Below are 14,186 nucleotides of genomic sequence, written 5' to 3'. Positions count from 1 at the left end.
CTTGGAGGTATGCTTGGGATCATTGTCCTGTTGAAAGGTCCAACGTCTTCCAAGCCTCAGGTTTGTGACGGACTGCATCACATTGTCATCCAATATCTCCTGGTACTGAAGAGAATTCATGGTACCTTGCACACGCTGAAGCTTCCCAGTACCTGCAGAAGCAAAACAGCCCCAAAGCATGATTGACCCCCCGCCATGCTTCACAGTAGGCAAGGTGTTCTTTTCTTCATAGGCCTTGTTCTTCCTCCTCCCGTTGATCCATGGGCCCAAACAGTTCTAATTTTGTTTCATCAGTCCACAGAACACTATCCCAAAACTTCTGTGGTTTGTCCACATGACTTTTGGCATACTGCAGTCGACTCTTCTTATTCTTTGGGGACAGCAAGGGGGTGCGCCTGGGAGTTCTGGCATGGAGGCCTTCATTACGCAGGGTGCGCCGTATTGTCTGAGCAGAAACTTCAGTACCCACATATGACAAATCTTTTCTCAGTTCCTCAGCAGTCACATGGGGACTTTTCTCCACTATACGCTTCAGGTAGCGCACAGAAGTCGGAGTCAGCATCTTCTTCTGCCACGACCAGGTAGCGTTAAAACAGTGCCCTTTGCCTTGAATTTGCGAATAATGCTTCCTATGGTGTCTCTTGGTATGTTTAACATCTTTGCAATCTTCTTATAGCCATTGCCCTTCCTGTGAAGAGTAATCACATGTTCTCTTGTCTTCCTGGACCATTCTCTTGACCTCACCATGTTTGTAACCACACCAGTAAATGTCTAGAAGGAGCTGAGTAGTACAGTCATTTTAAAGCTGCCTAATTGGTGCTTATTAGGCTTTATTGCTGCTCCCTGATATCCACAGGTGTTTTCAATACCTGATTGAAAACACTTCATTGAACATCTGTTCTTCAGAGTGGTAGTCTTTAAGGGGTTGAATAATTATGTCAATGAAGAATTCACAAAAGAAACATTTACTACTGTATTACAAAACTAATTGATGTCATTTTAGTTGCATATGGTTCTTTAAGAAGTCCTTGTAGGATTTCATTCTGAATACAATTACAAATGTACACTAAATTCCCTAAAACCATTTACAGCATTGGGGGTTGAATAATTTTGAACACAACTGTAGATGTCATCGCTCCGGTCCTGGCTTGCGCCCTTCGCCTTGTGTGTGCCGGTGCAGGAGTGAAGTTCATTTGGGCTCCTCCTGTTCTCTTAGCTTGTGCTCTTTAAAGAGAAACACGTGGATTAGAAGTGGTAGGAGTATTACAATCACGTTGAAAACTTACCGTGGCTTTGCAAGCGTCAGGCAATGTTTGTTTTAAGCTCCGTTTTACGTTGTCGTAGCCATGTCTGCTTCTATAATAAATCCTAGATCTGCTTCTCAACAACCTTCAGTTCCGACTTTAGTGTGAATAATGTTTCCTCATCTGCACTCAGAGGTACACACACATCTGAAACATTAGCAGTTTCAGTAAGTAAAGGTGGCAAAGATGTCAATCTTGCTTTCTTCGGTATGTCCTTGAAACTCTTTCAATGTTCCTATTTGAATGTCCTGCCCCACATATGTCATAAGAATGTAACATGGAGCAGTCGTATCATCAATAATATTTGTCCGTGACTGTCACCATGTGCTGTGTAGTATGTTTCACCCATCACCTATGACTTTTCTGAAAGAATAACGTTTTTGCGTTAGTATTAGAGGGCAGCCCTATTAAACATACACAACAATGCTGACTGTTTATAAAGTTTCTAAGGGAGGCTCAATGTGATTTTGTTATTTCATTCATCTTTTAAGATGCGGAATGTGACCTAAGTGAAGAGGGTTAAAAGCTCTACAGAGCCTCATCTACAGAAAGGGTGCAAGCAAGAGACTGTTACCTGCAAGTTTTATCTGGAGCAGAGAACCTCCACTTCTTACACAAACTGTCAGCTGATGACTATGACAGTGACTTTGAAATTTCTGATGACGAACTGTAATCCACAAGACTGTGACTCCTCTTTTTCTTGACAGTGAACTTGACCTTAACCATGAATCTAAAGCATGTAATAAAATCTGCTGTTGATCACCTTATAAATTAAACCAAAGTGTAGAGTCTGTCTTTTTTCACTTACATAAAAATGAATGCATGCATGTCAGTCAGATAGGCCCTGACTGTCCATGGGGAGATATTTTGTGAATTTTGGGACCGTTAATTTATGACAGCACGCTGAAATTGTTTATCTTAACACATACAATTTAAGCATATGATGTGTATGATTTGTTGTTCTATAATAAAACTTAAAGATTGAATGAATCTTCAGTTTAAAATAGACTTGCAGTATAAATCATTTAAACATGCTTTTGTGGTTTGGCCACATGATAAAATTTGTTTTCTTGAAACTTCCACAAGCCAAAGTGAATTTATGTTGCTCATAAACAATGCACTGTCAGTTTAATTAAGCTAGATGGTGCATTGTGTGATGACTAGAAAGCATTCGATTTGTGATTTGTGGCCTAGATGAGTGTGGGATATCCCGGCCTGAATTTGTGACCCATCCGGCCCTGCAGTCAGGGGTGGAAATTCAGTAGATTATTGGAAGGGTGGATACTCTATTGTACTAAGGTATAGATTTGTGGTATTTTTCCTCTAGATGAATTGTTTCTTCTCATGCTTCTGCGTAGTTATGCTAGTCTAAAGTTCAAAGAAAAACAAACTTTTTACTAAACTTGCAGCTCATGTAGAGATTATAAAACATGGCATTTTGGTATAAATAAAACTACTCAGTAGTTTATACTTACAGTATAAGTGTCATGATTCTCTTGAGATCTTGTGGCAGAACCAGAGAAGGATTCCTTGTTTTATGTTGGAGAGAGACAATTTTGGCACTTATGGGTTGCCGTACTCTCTCTTCGGTCTTGTCATTGTTCCTGCCCTCTTGTTTCCTTGTTAGTGCTCGTATATTATTTCATGTCCCACACCTGTCCCCTCTTGCTTTAGTTACCTTCATAATTCCCTTGTGTTTTCTGTCCTGTGCTGGTTCATTGTTTGTGTCATGTAAGTGAGGTCTTGTTCCATGGTGCGTTAGTGTTAGACTAGTAAGTCATAGTTTATGTAAGTGTAATATTTAGTCTTGTTTAGTGTAGTGAGTCTTTGTTCCTGTTGGTACCCTTTGTTATGTTGTTTTACCCCCTCATGGGTTTTTGTTTCCTATTTTGTATTCTTCATTAAATGTCTTGTTAACATTTTACCCACAGTCTACGTCTGGGTCCTCTGTCCATGTCTCACCTCGGGTTTCATGACAACAAGTACAGCCAAAATAATTAGTCAATTTGTTCATTATTTTAATGCAAAAAAATCATGATTACAGCTTCAAGATTTTCTTTTGCCTAATTGCTATGTTTTTTTAATACTTTTGAGGTTTTAACTGTTAGTAATATTTGTGATGAGATCTTTCTAGTTAAGAAATGGGTCCACCACACTGGACCCATTTCAGTTTGCATACCAACCAAAGCGCTCAATTGATGATGCCATAGCAACAGCACTTAATCTATGCCTGTCTAATCTGGAAAACAAAAACAGTCACGTGTGGATGCTGTTCATTGATTTCAGCTCCTCCTTCAACAGCGTCATCCCCCAACACCTGGTGAATAAACTTGGTGAAATAGGCATCAGCACCTCACTATGCAACTGGCTACTGGATTTTCTCACAGACATACCACAGACGGCAAAAGATGGAAAAAAACTCCTCAGAGACCACCATCATGAACACAAGGGTCCCCCAGGGATGTGGGCTAAACCCTATGTGGTTCACACTGATGACACACGACTGTTGTGCCAGATACATCTTGAATCACTTCATCAAGTTTGCTGATGACACAACAGTGGTGGCCTTCATCAGTGATGACGACGACTCCGCTTACAGAGAGGAGGTACAACATCTTATCAACTGGTGTGACATCAATAACATACCACTCGATGTTAGCAAAACAAAATCAATAATTGTGGACTTCAGGGGCCCGTTTCAATAAGGAAGTTCAATCAACACCGAGTTAAAATCTGAACTCTGAGTTGATTTACTCAGAGAATCGCTACTCTGAGTTTTCAGTTTCAGACCAGCTGATTTGAGTTAGTTCAATCCACTCTGAGTAAGTTCACTCTAGGTTATGCGCGTGCAGCATGGCGATGAAAAGCCATAATCAATTGAGTGAAGATAGCACGATTCACCATGGCAATGGCACGTGACAAAAAGCGCTCTGTTCATTTCTCGTCAATCGAATTGAAGGTACTGTTACAAGCATATGGTGAATATGAGCACGTATTTAGAAAAACGAGCAACACAGCTGCAGCAGCAAAAGAAAGAGAGTTGGCGTGGGAGAAAATTGCTTCACGTGTTAATGGGCAAGTTTATATGTCAATCACTTTTACATTTATTTTGTTGAAACTGTGAAAAAACTCTCTCGCTCTCATGTGGGTGCTATCCTTCTGCAATAAAAAGATCTTGGCAGCAGCTGAATATGAAATATACGACGGTGTTTTAGTGCCACCTAAAAAAAAAAAAAAAAACGAGAATAAACTCGATACACTGTAAAAAAAAAAAACACCGAAAAAAACGAGCAAATGCATGGCAGCACAGGGTGCCAAACGTTTGCCATTAATGAAAATAACGGTAAAACCACATGAACTGAAGTAACATGTTTACACATCAACATGAAAAAAGAACATTGACCATACAGTACTATACAATTTTTAAAACGTAATCTGAAATAACATATGTTGTCTGTATAATTGCAAATACATGCATAGACCATTAAATGTAATGGCATTATTTGACTGTAAGTTCACGTAACATGTTTAAACCCTTATTTAATAAAACATGTTTTAACTGTAAATGTAAAAACATGGTGTAGCAGTTGTTTAACTAAACATGATTTGAATGTAGATATAAATGACATGTTGATACCATTACTTCATAAAGCATGTTTTGACTGTAAACTGAAATCATGTTTTAATCATTATTTAACAGAGTTTGACTGTAAATTGAAATAACATGTGTTGACCGTTATTTAAAATAACATGTGTTGCCCATTATTTGAAAAAATTAACTGTGATGGAAATTAATTTTGAAAGGCATGTACAGCATTTTGATTTTGCTTTACAGATAATTTTATATGTAGTTCATGAAATGTATGTTATATGTCATACAAAAAGTCATTAGAGAAAATCATTTGTATTTGTCCCTTTTTATTTCTTCTGTTACAGTAGTTTCCATTGTAAATAACAATAATATTAAAACTTTAAACAGTGCTACAGTAGCATCATCTAAACATTGCTTACATGCTTAAAATACAACATTGACAATTCAAATTAATTTCATCATTGCATCTTCCACAAACTACACTTCGAACAGAACAATGGTTTCCAATTCAATCTCCATGTTGATCCCTTTAAAAAATAAGAGAGAAAATGGTTATATATCATACATCACATATCTATATTCATTATCATGTCTGATCAGGTTACTCTTTTTAGATGTTCTTGAGATTCTTACATAAAAACATTATGTTTTTTTACTAAAAATATTTGTTCATTAAATATGTAATGCACTTACAAATTTTATGATGGTCCACGACACCTTACTTCTTCAGACAGTTTAGTGATATGACCTCACCCACTGACAAGGCCAAGGGTGCACTGCAACAGCAGAAACAACGTAAAACAGTAACACTTCTTGATTACAATTTTATATTTAATATTACATGGCAGCATATTTATCCAGTATGAATACCTCACAATGTCGCAGGAAATTTCCCCTTTTGCTTTCTATGGCAGACATTTTTGGTGTGACTTTGTTAAGTAGCTTTGTGTGTAAACGTGACCGTTTAGACAACATATTCTGCTGTATGAATGCAATGCAATATATAACAGAGTGACAACAAAACAATCACAGACCTCGATGTCGAGTGGTGAATGGTAGGTGTTTAAAAAAATCTGTTAACGTGTCATCCAACGTCATTTAAAAGTTAATTGGCAACAGGTGAACACAATTACAATGGCTAATCACATACGTTTTTAATTCTTATTCTTAATGTTTCATGCAAGTTGCATTAAAAAGAACTAGGTTTCAGAATTGTGTTGTTGTTGTTTTAGAAGGTTGCTTGACTTTCACAGTCATTTAAGAAAACTCATATGCATGGACAACGGATTTCATCTTATGAGGTTTGTTACCTTTAACCACATGGATGATGATGTATTCCGAATACATCTCAACCTGCAAAAAAGCATTTTAGGGAGGTATCCCGAAAGCACAACGCCCTGCCGATCCCCCCCAACAAAAATGGAGGCCAAGGATATGATATTTCCACCACAGAACATGACTTTACTTTTATAACGAAATACAGTTGAAATGAACAACAAGATTGAATAAATTAACTATTTACACACACTGCAAATGTTGGCCTAGGCCTATTTCCAACATCCTATGCCTTTTACTTTTCTTGCAAGCTTTCATTGTACTTTGTTGCCGCTTGCTTCGCAGATTTTAGCAACTTTCCAGAAACCTCCACCTCATAGCACTCTGTATTTTTAGATGATGCACAAGCAAATTTCGTTGTATGGTACTACTGCACAATGACAAATAAAATTCTCTCTTTCTCTCTATCTATTATGTAAACTGCTTTTATTTATATTCCATTGCAATTTTAAATATGTCTTAGGTGTTTTCATGTAGCTAGTTGTTAGCCGACCTTAATAATATGCACATGAAATCAAATGAAACTTGATGAACTCACCTCAACATGTCTTCTACAATCATTTAACCCACCATGGGCAATGCTGAAGTCGCTATTGCAAACTGTACAGCGTGCAAGACTGTCATTATTTTTCACTTTTATAAGACAGGGGTACACTTTCGTGTAGTCTTGGGTAAAATGTGTCTTATATTTTCGTTTTTTGGGGCCCTCTTCCTCTGCCATGGCGCTCTTGTTTCTAGATATACTGAACTGAATATTCAGTTCGGGACTCGGGATAAGAGATAAAATCCCGCCCACACTGACAATTGATTGGTTGACTTACCGAAACAGCCCAATCAGGACGCTCTCTGTATTACATGCACTTCATGAGACTAGCACACGCGCACGCACGCACACGCAAGGTCCCTCGCTCCCTCTCCCTTTCTGCCGTGAGCGCGCTACATTTGTTGAAGCACAGTCTCTGACTCGCATGCGCGCTCTTGATCACTCGCTCTAGATTCCGGGATATTTTAACTCATTTTCGGGCATCAGGGAGCCGCTTTCAATATGAGGGAGACTCCCGGAACTTCCGGGAGACTTGGGATGTCTGTATTCTTGCAAATTTTGTGATTGCTCTCTGAAGACAGTTAAGGGATATGTTAATCATCAGATCTTACACAGACATGAAGCAAATGCTCAATTTCCATGTTGCTTCCCAGAATGCAAATGTAAATTCTCAAAATACAATGCTCTCAAAGCTCATGTTTATCGCCATCACAAAATACCACGTACTCATTTTGATGATTCGACGGGCACGTTTGTTTGCAACAATACAGACTGTCAACAACGATTTACAGACATGAACAATGTCCTTTCTCATCTCAGGTCACATTTAACCAAGGGAGAGGTGGTGTGTTGTCCTTTTGAAAAATGTGACAAAAAATTCAGTTTAAGATCAAGTTTCAATGCCCATGTTTCACGAAACCAGAGGACTTGTACATTTGCACAGTTACGGATTATGGATACTTTATCTAAGCAACCTTCTTCAGCATTTTTTGTTGTTACTGAGGATGAGGTTGATGAAAGTGAATTCACAGACTCACTGACGAAATGTAACGCAAAGTCATTGTACATGAAAAATCTCTGCCTGTTTTATATGCAGCTACAAGCCAAATACCTGGTGCCATCATCAACCATTCAGATGATTGTGGAGGAATTCAGTGGATTAAATTATATCTGTCATCAGTACACACAAAAAAATTGTCCGGAGTGTGTGAGTGAACGAGTGAGTGTGTGTGCCCTGCGATGGGTTGGCACTCCATCCAGGGTGTATCCTGCCTTGATGCCCGATGACTCCTGAGATAGGTGCAGGCTCCCCGTGACCCGAGGTAGTTCGGATAAGCGGTAGAAAATGGAATGGAATCAGTACACACAGAAGATGTTCAGGGAAATACTCAAGTCAAAAACGGCCCTCTCACAATGTGATATTGAATCTGTGGTGCAGACTTTGCAAGGTCAAGATTTACATTCATCTTGTAATTCATTACTTTCCACAGAATACCAAAGAAGACAGTATTATCAGAAAAAAAATTCGTACGTGCATCCACAAAGTATGTATCTTGGTCGTGATGAGAACCGAAACCAACGTTATGCACAGTATATTCCATTGAAGAACACTTTAAAAACCATGTTAATAGACCCAGTTGTGTGGGAGCAGTGTGCCAAACATCAGCATGTACACTCTTCTGTGTTCTCTGACATCTGTGATGCCTCTGTATTCAAATCCATTGACTTTTTTAAGCAGCCTGAGATTACAATCCAACTTCTTTTGTACCAGGATGCCTTTGAGATTGTGAATCCCCTTGGGTCAGCTAAAAAAAGACACAAAATGATTGGAGTGTATTTTACACTTGACAACTTTGAGCCATTTTACAGATCATGCATTGATAACATTCAGTTATCACTTTTGTGTCATGAGAGAGACTTTAACTATTTTGGTCAAACCAAGATTTTTGCTAAATTGTTGGCAGATGTCAAAGAACTTGAAGAGCATGGATTTGTAAAATCTTTAGGTGACATAGTATGTGCCACTATAGTGGCTATCATCGGAGATAATTTGGGGTCCCACTGCATCGTGGGACCTCACAGAACTTACTCACAGAACTTCAGTACTGCCAAGCATTGCTGTAGGTATTGCTTGGTATCTCGCAGTGAACTTCAGAATGTGTGTGTAGACTTTCCCAATCGCACAGTTGAGTCCTATAAGGCGGCAGTGGAAACTCTAAGGACGACCGAAGAAAATGTTGTAAATGGCTTGAAGTTTGACTCCATGTTCAACTCTCTAAAATATTTTCATGTTGCTCAGCCTGGGCTTCCCCCATGCATTGGCCACGACTTGTTTGAAGGCGTTGTAGCTATTGATCTTGCCATTTTCTTGGAATATTTTGTAAAAAGGAAGTGGTTTTCATATACACAGCTGAACAGGAGACTTGCACAATTCAAATATCTGGATTCTGATGCTGGTTCTGCCCCCTCTCAGATATGTGAAAAAGGCAGAAAGTCAGGTGGTCAAGCAGCTGAGAACTGGTGTCTCCTCAGATTTCTTCCTGTCATAATTGGAGACAGAGTAGAGTCACAAGACCCAGTATGGCAACTGACTTTTAAATTGAAAGAACTGGTTGAGCTAGTGTGTGCTCCCAAGATTACCACTGCACAGATTGCATATCTCAATGTCTTATTACCAGAATATCTGGAAACAAGAAAGGAGCTGTTTCCTGGTGAAAATTTGAAACCAAAACATCATTACATGCTTCACTATACGCCACTCATTTTAAGTCTTGGACCTTTAATTCGATTATGGTCATCGAGATTTCACTCTAAAAAAAGGCTGGGTTAAAACAACCCACTTTGGGTTATTTTGGTAACCCAACGTTGGGTCAAATATGGACAAACCCAGCGTTGGGTTATTTTAACCAAGCCAGTTGGGTTATATCTTTGACCCAACATGCTGGGTTGTTTTATTTCAATCAACTTTTTCTTAAAAATTACATTGCTGGTTTAAAACAAACCCGAAATGTTTAAAAATAATAATAACAAAATCACAGAGAAATACTCGAGGCATCAGTAAGAATCAAAAGTTTTATTAAGGATCAAAATGCAAGACAAAAGGAATTCATAAAAACATGCAATATGTTATGCTCAATGAACAATAAAATGACATATAAAACACTTTGATGAAATGTATGTTTATACATATTTAAGGAAAATTAACTTCAATAAATTACATTAGTTTAGATTTTAACATATACATTTAACAAGGTTATTAAAGTGGCACAAGTAAATATAAATAGTTAGACAACTTAACACTTCAAAAATTCATATACAGTTAACAAAGTGGCACGAGTAAAATGCTTTAGGGCAATTCCAGCGTTATGGATGCGACATAAAAACACTATAAAAAGTATTTTACTAAACCCTTGTTGATAGAACCGCATTTATATGATAAAATATCAGTCTATGCACAAGTTTTCTATAAAAAAAGAAATAAACAAGTGTTATGGATGTGAAAAAGGGACACCGTAACTTTCCTCTTCATATAAACTCACAAAACATTTTAAAGAGCGTTAGTTCTTTCGGTTTCAGCACTGCTTAACCTGACATATCCACGGAGCAGTCTTACTAAAGAGGATTCTTTTCCTGGGAGTTGTAGACAACAGTGTGGCGTGCACTTTTGGAAGTGGATGTTCAGCAGGAGGGTTTCTTTATCAATTTGTTCATCTATAAAGAGAAAAAGAGACAAGAGAAGAATGTAAGGAAACTGGCCTACCCAGAGCACAATGGATTATAATAAACATATAAAGAAGTACATTAACATTTTACCTAAATAATGTTTACCTTTAAGCCTGTTATGAAAACATACACGTTCCATTTGACTTTCTCTTGAATAGAATGATCCATTAATATTAGCTGTTATTCTGCACGCTGTCAGTTTGGGGAAAAAAGAAGAGTGGGATCTAGTACAGAAAGTGAAATACAGTCTTAAAAAATAATATTATAAACGTGAACACTACTCTTAACTAATTCGACACACTCGGGAATAAGTATAAGTCTAAAAAGAGCAACAATTGTTCGTCTCATATACCCCAAATTAATTATATCTCATTGTTAACCACTAACGTTATAAGAGCGGCTACTACCGAGGCAATGGCCGAGATAGAGCTGCTCTCCAAAAGACACGACCGCTGACAGCCTGAAGCTCACACCTCCGACAGCGTCTTAACAAAATCTCAAAGAGGCGTTATGTTTAAATATAAATCATGTATTTGTGTTCTTAACAACTACATTCTCGTCTAAAAGACTCTTAAAACTAAGTTCTCTCACCGAACATTAGCGGTATTTAAAATAAAAAAATTGCTGGATGTTTGCTTTTGACACGACGCTCTCGTGTCGACCTTAAACTAATATCAAGATGCGTAAGTTACTTAACTAAATGACTCACACGAGTCAGAAATTTCGAAGGGAAATGTTGACCAAAAATGAAGTTTAAATGATTAAAAAGCTGTAAATTAGAACAACGTGTTCATAACGTTACAGACTAGCTATACAAAGCTAACGAAGCTAGATTGTAACGTTACTTTCAAACCTAATGCGAACAGCCGAATTTTGCATACTTTTGCATTTTTTTTTGTACAGTAATAGTTGTATACATTAAAAACTCGTAAACATACCTTTTCTTCTCAGAATAACAACTTTTCGAGATGAAGTGGATCAAAATGCCCGCGAAGGTAGAGTTTGTCTGATGCGTCGAGGAGTGGGAGGGGTTTACTATCTCAACTGTCACTCAATTGGACCCGACTGGTAACCCAGCGTTTGGGTTACTCAAAAAATGACCCAACACTGAGAAAATAACCCAACAAAATGACCCAACACTAAGAAAATAACCCAACAAAATGACCCAACAGGCTCAACCCAGCTGTTGGGTTAAACAAATAACCCAGCGTTTTTTAGAGTGTTGAAAGCAAACATTCCTACTTCAAAAGAAGTGTGAGAAGAACACAGAACTTCAAAATGTATGCAAGACATTGTCACACAACCATCAACTTCTTCAAGCATATCTTCACTCACAGTCATTTTTTTCACCAAAGCTTAAAAGTGTTGACTTGGCCACATTCTCTCCTCATTTGTATAGTGATGGTGTGTGCAAAGCTGTTGAGACAAGCTTGCTTAATGAACCAGACTTTGTTTCAACACGGGTAGAATACAAGGGTACCCTGTACAGGAAAGGAAACTTAATTTGCCTTAAATGTGAAGAGGAGTATTCTATTTTACAGTTTGGACTGATTGAGCTGATTTTTGTGAAAGATGATATGACTTTCCTTGTGACTCCCCGCCCCTCAGTGTATTTGCATGATTATGGACTTCATGAGATTTTGCCTGCGACAAAGGAATTAATTTGTGTAAATGCTGAGGAATGTCTGGATTATTATCCCTTAAATGAGTACAGTTTTATGGGACTGAAGGTCATTACTCTGAAGCACAGCGTTGTTCATCTGTAAAAAGGATAAACTGTCCTGTCCCAACAGAAATGGATGCATTGTTGACTTTTTTTGAGAATGTGTTCCCAAACCCTATAACTTCAAAGCTAGCCATAGAGGGTTTGAACAGCCTAGGTGTGGAGACCATAGATGACCTACAGTTTTTGAAAGATGATGATCTAGGTGGCTTTCTGCTTTCTGCGAAATTTCTGATGACGAACTGTAATCCACAAGACTGTGACTCCTCTTTTTCTTGACAGTGAACTTGACCTTAACCATGAATCTAAAGCGTGTAATAAAATCTGCTGTTGATCATTTTATCAATTAAACCAAAGTGTAGAGTTTGTCTTTTTTCACTTACATAAAAATGAATGCATGCATGTCAGTCAGATAGGCCCTGACTGTCCATGGGGAGATATTTTGTGAATTTTGGGACCGTTAATTTATGACAGCACGCTGAAATTGTTTCTCTTTACACATACAACTTAAGCATATGATGTGTACGATTTGTTGTTCTATAATAAAACCTAAAGATTGAATGAATCTTCAGTTTAAAATAGACTTGCAGTATAAATCATTTAAAAGTTATTTGTGGTTTGGCCATATGATAAAATTTGTTTTCTTGAAACTTCCACAAGCCAAAGTGTATTTATGTTGCTCATAAACAATGCACTGTCAGTTTAATTAAGCTAGATGGCGCATTGTGTGATGACTAGAAAGCATTAGATTTGTGATTTGTGGCCTAGATGAGTGTGGGATATCCCGGCCTGAATTTGTGACCCATCCAGCCCTGCAGTCAGGGGTGGAAATTCAGTAGATTATTGGATGGGTGGATACTGTACTGTACTAAGGTATAGATTTAAGGTACTTGTCCTCTAGATGAATTGTTTCTACTCATGCTTCTGTGTAGTTATGCTAGTCTACAGTCCAAAGAAAAACAAACTTCTTACTGAACTTGCAGCTCATGAAGAGATTACAAAACATGGCATTTTGGTATAAATAAAACTACTCAGTAGTTTATACTTACAGTATAAGTGTCAAGATTCTCTTGAGATCTTGTGGCAGAACCAGAGAAGGATCCTTTGTTTTATGTTGGAGAGAGACAATTCTGGCACTTATGGGTTGCCATACTCTCTCTTCGGTCTTGTCATTGTTCCTGCCCTCTTGTTTCCTTGTTAGTGCTCGTTATTATTTCATCTCCCACACCTGTCCCCTCCTGCTTTAGTTACCTTCATAATGCCCTTGTGTTCCCTTTTGAGGGAACTCGCACCGCGTCGCCATGGCAACGCTTTGGGGAACGCCTCAGCGTGACCAGCTCTGAGCACGTGTGTCAACATCGTCCAGTAGTGAAACGATACGTCATGGATGACGTATGGACCAGGAGGTATAAAACGACATCCGAAACAGTCAACTTCAGCTCTTTTTTTCTCAGCAACGTCTCTGTGTGTAGTGTGTGTGTTTCTAGTTTAAAAGCAGCATGAGAATGTTCTGCATCCGAGTATGTAGACATAACTAGTATCGAAGCAGGAGAGTTAGATTATGTTCCCCCTCTTGCTGCTTCGGTACACGCCGATCTGGTGGAAGTCATGACAGCTGCTGTAGCCCAACTGACAATAGAGTGGCCGCAAGATAAACCGAACGCTCGTCCTGAGAATAAGATGGACGAGCGATGTCTTAAGCATAGCACACAGCCCACACGACGCAAACTCCCTTTCTTTTCTGACCTGCATCAAGAGGTTTGTAGGTCTTGGCAGCATCCTTATACAGCACGAGTGTTCATGCCACAGACCTGCATTTACTCTAATGTTCAAGGCTATAAAGAACGAGGTTACGGGGCGATGCCGAAAATAGAACAGACGCTTGCGAGCTATCTGTCTCCATCCACGGCTTCGTCCCTAAAAGCCCCTACCTTGCCATCAAAGCCATGCAGGGTGACATCGACT

This window comes from Triplophysa dalaica, chromosome 24 (assembly GCF_015846415.1).
Source record: "Triplophysa dalaica isolate WHDGS20190420 chromosome 24, ASM1584641v1, whole genome shotgun sequence".
In the NCBI taxonomy this organism is placed as follows: domain Eukaryota; kingdom Metazoa; phylum Chordata; class Actinopteri; order Cypriniformes; family Nemacheilidae; genus Triplophysa; species Triplophysa dalaica.
The sequence above is the reverse complement of the archived record's forward strand: the minus strand, read 5'-3'. Positions refer to the sequence as shown.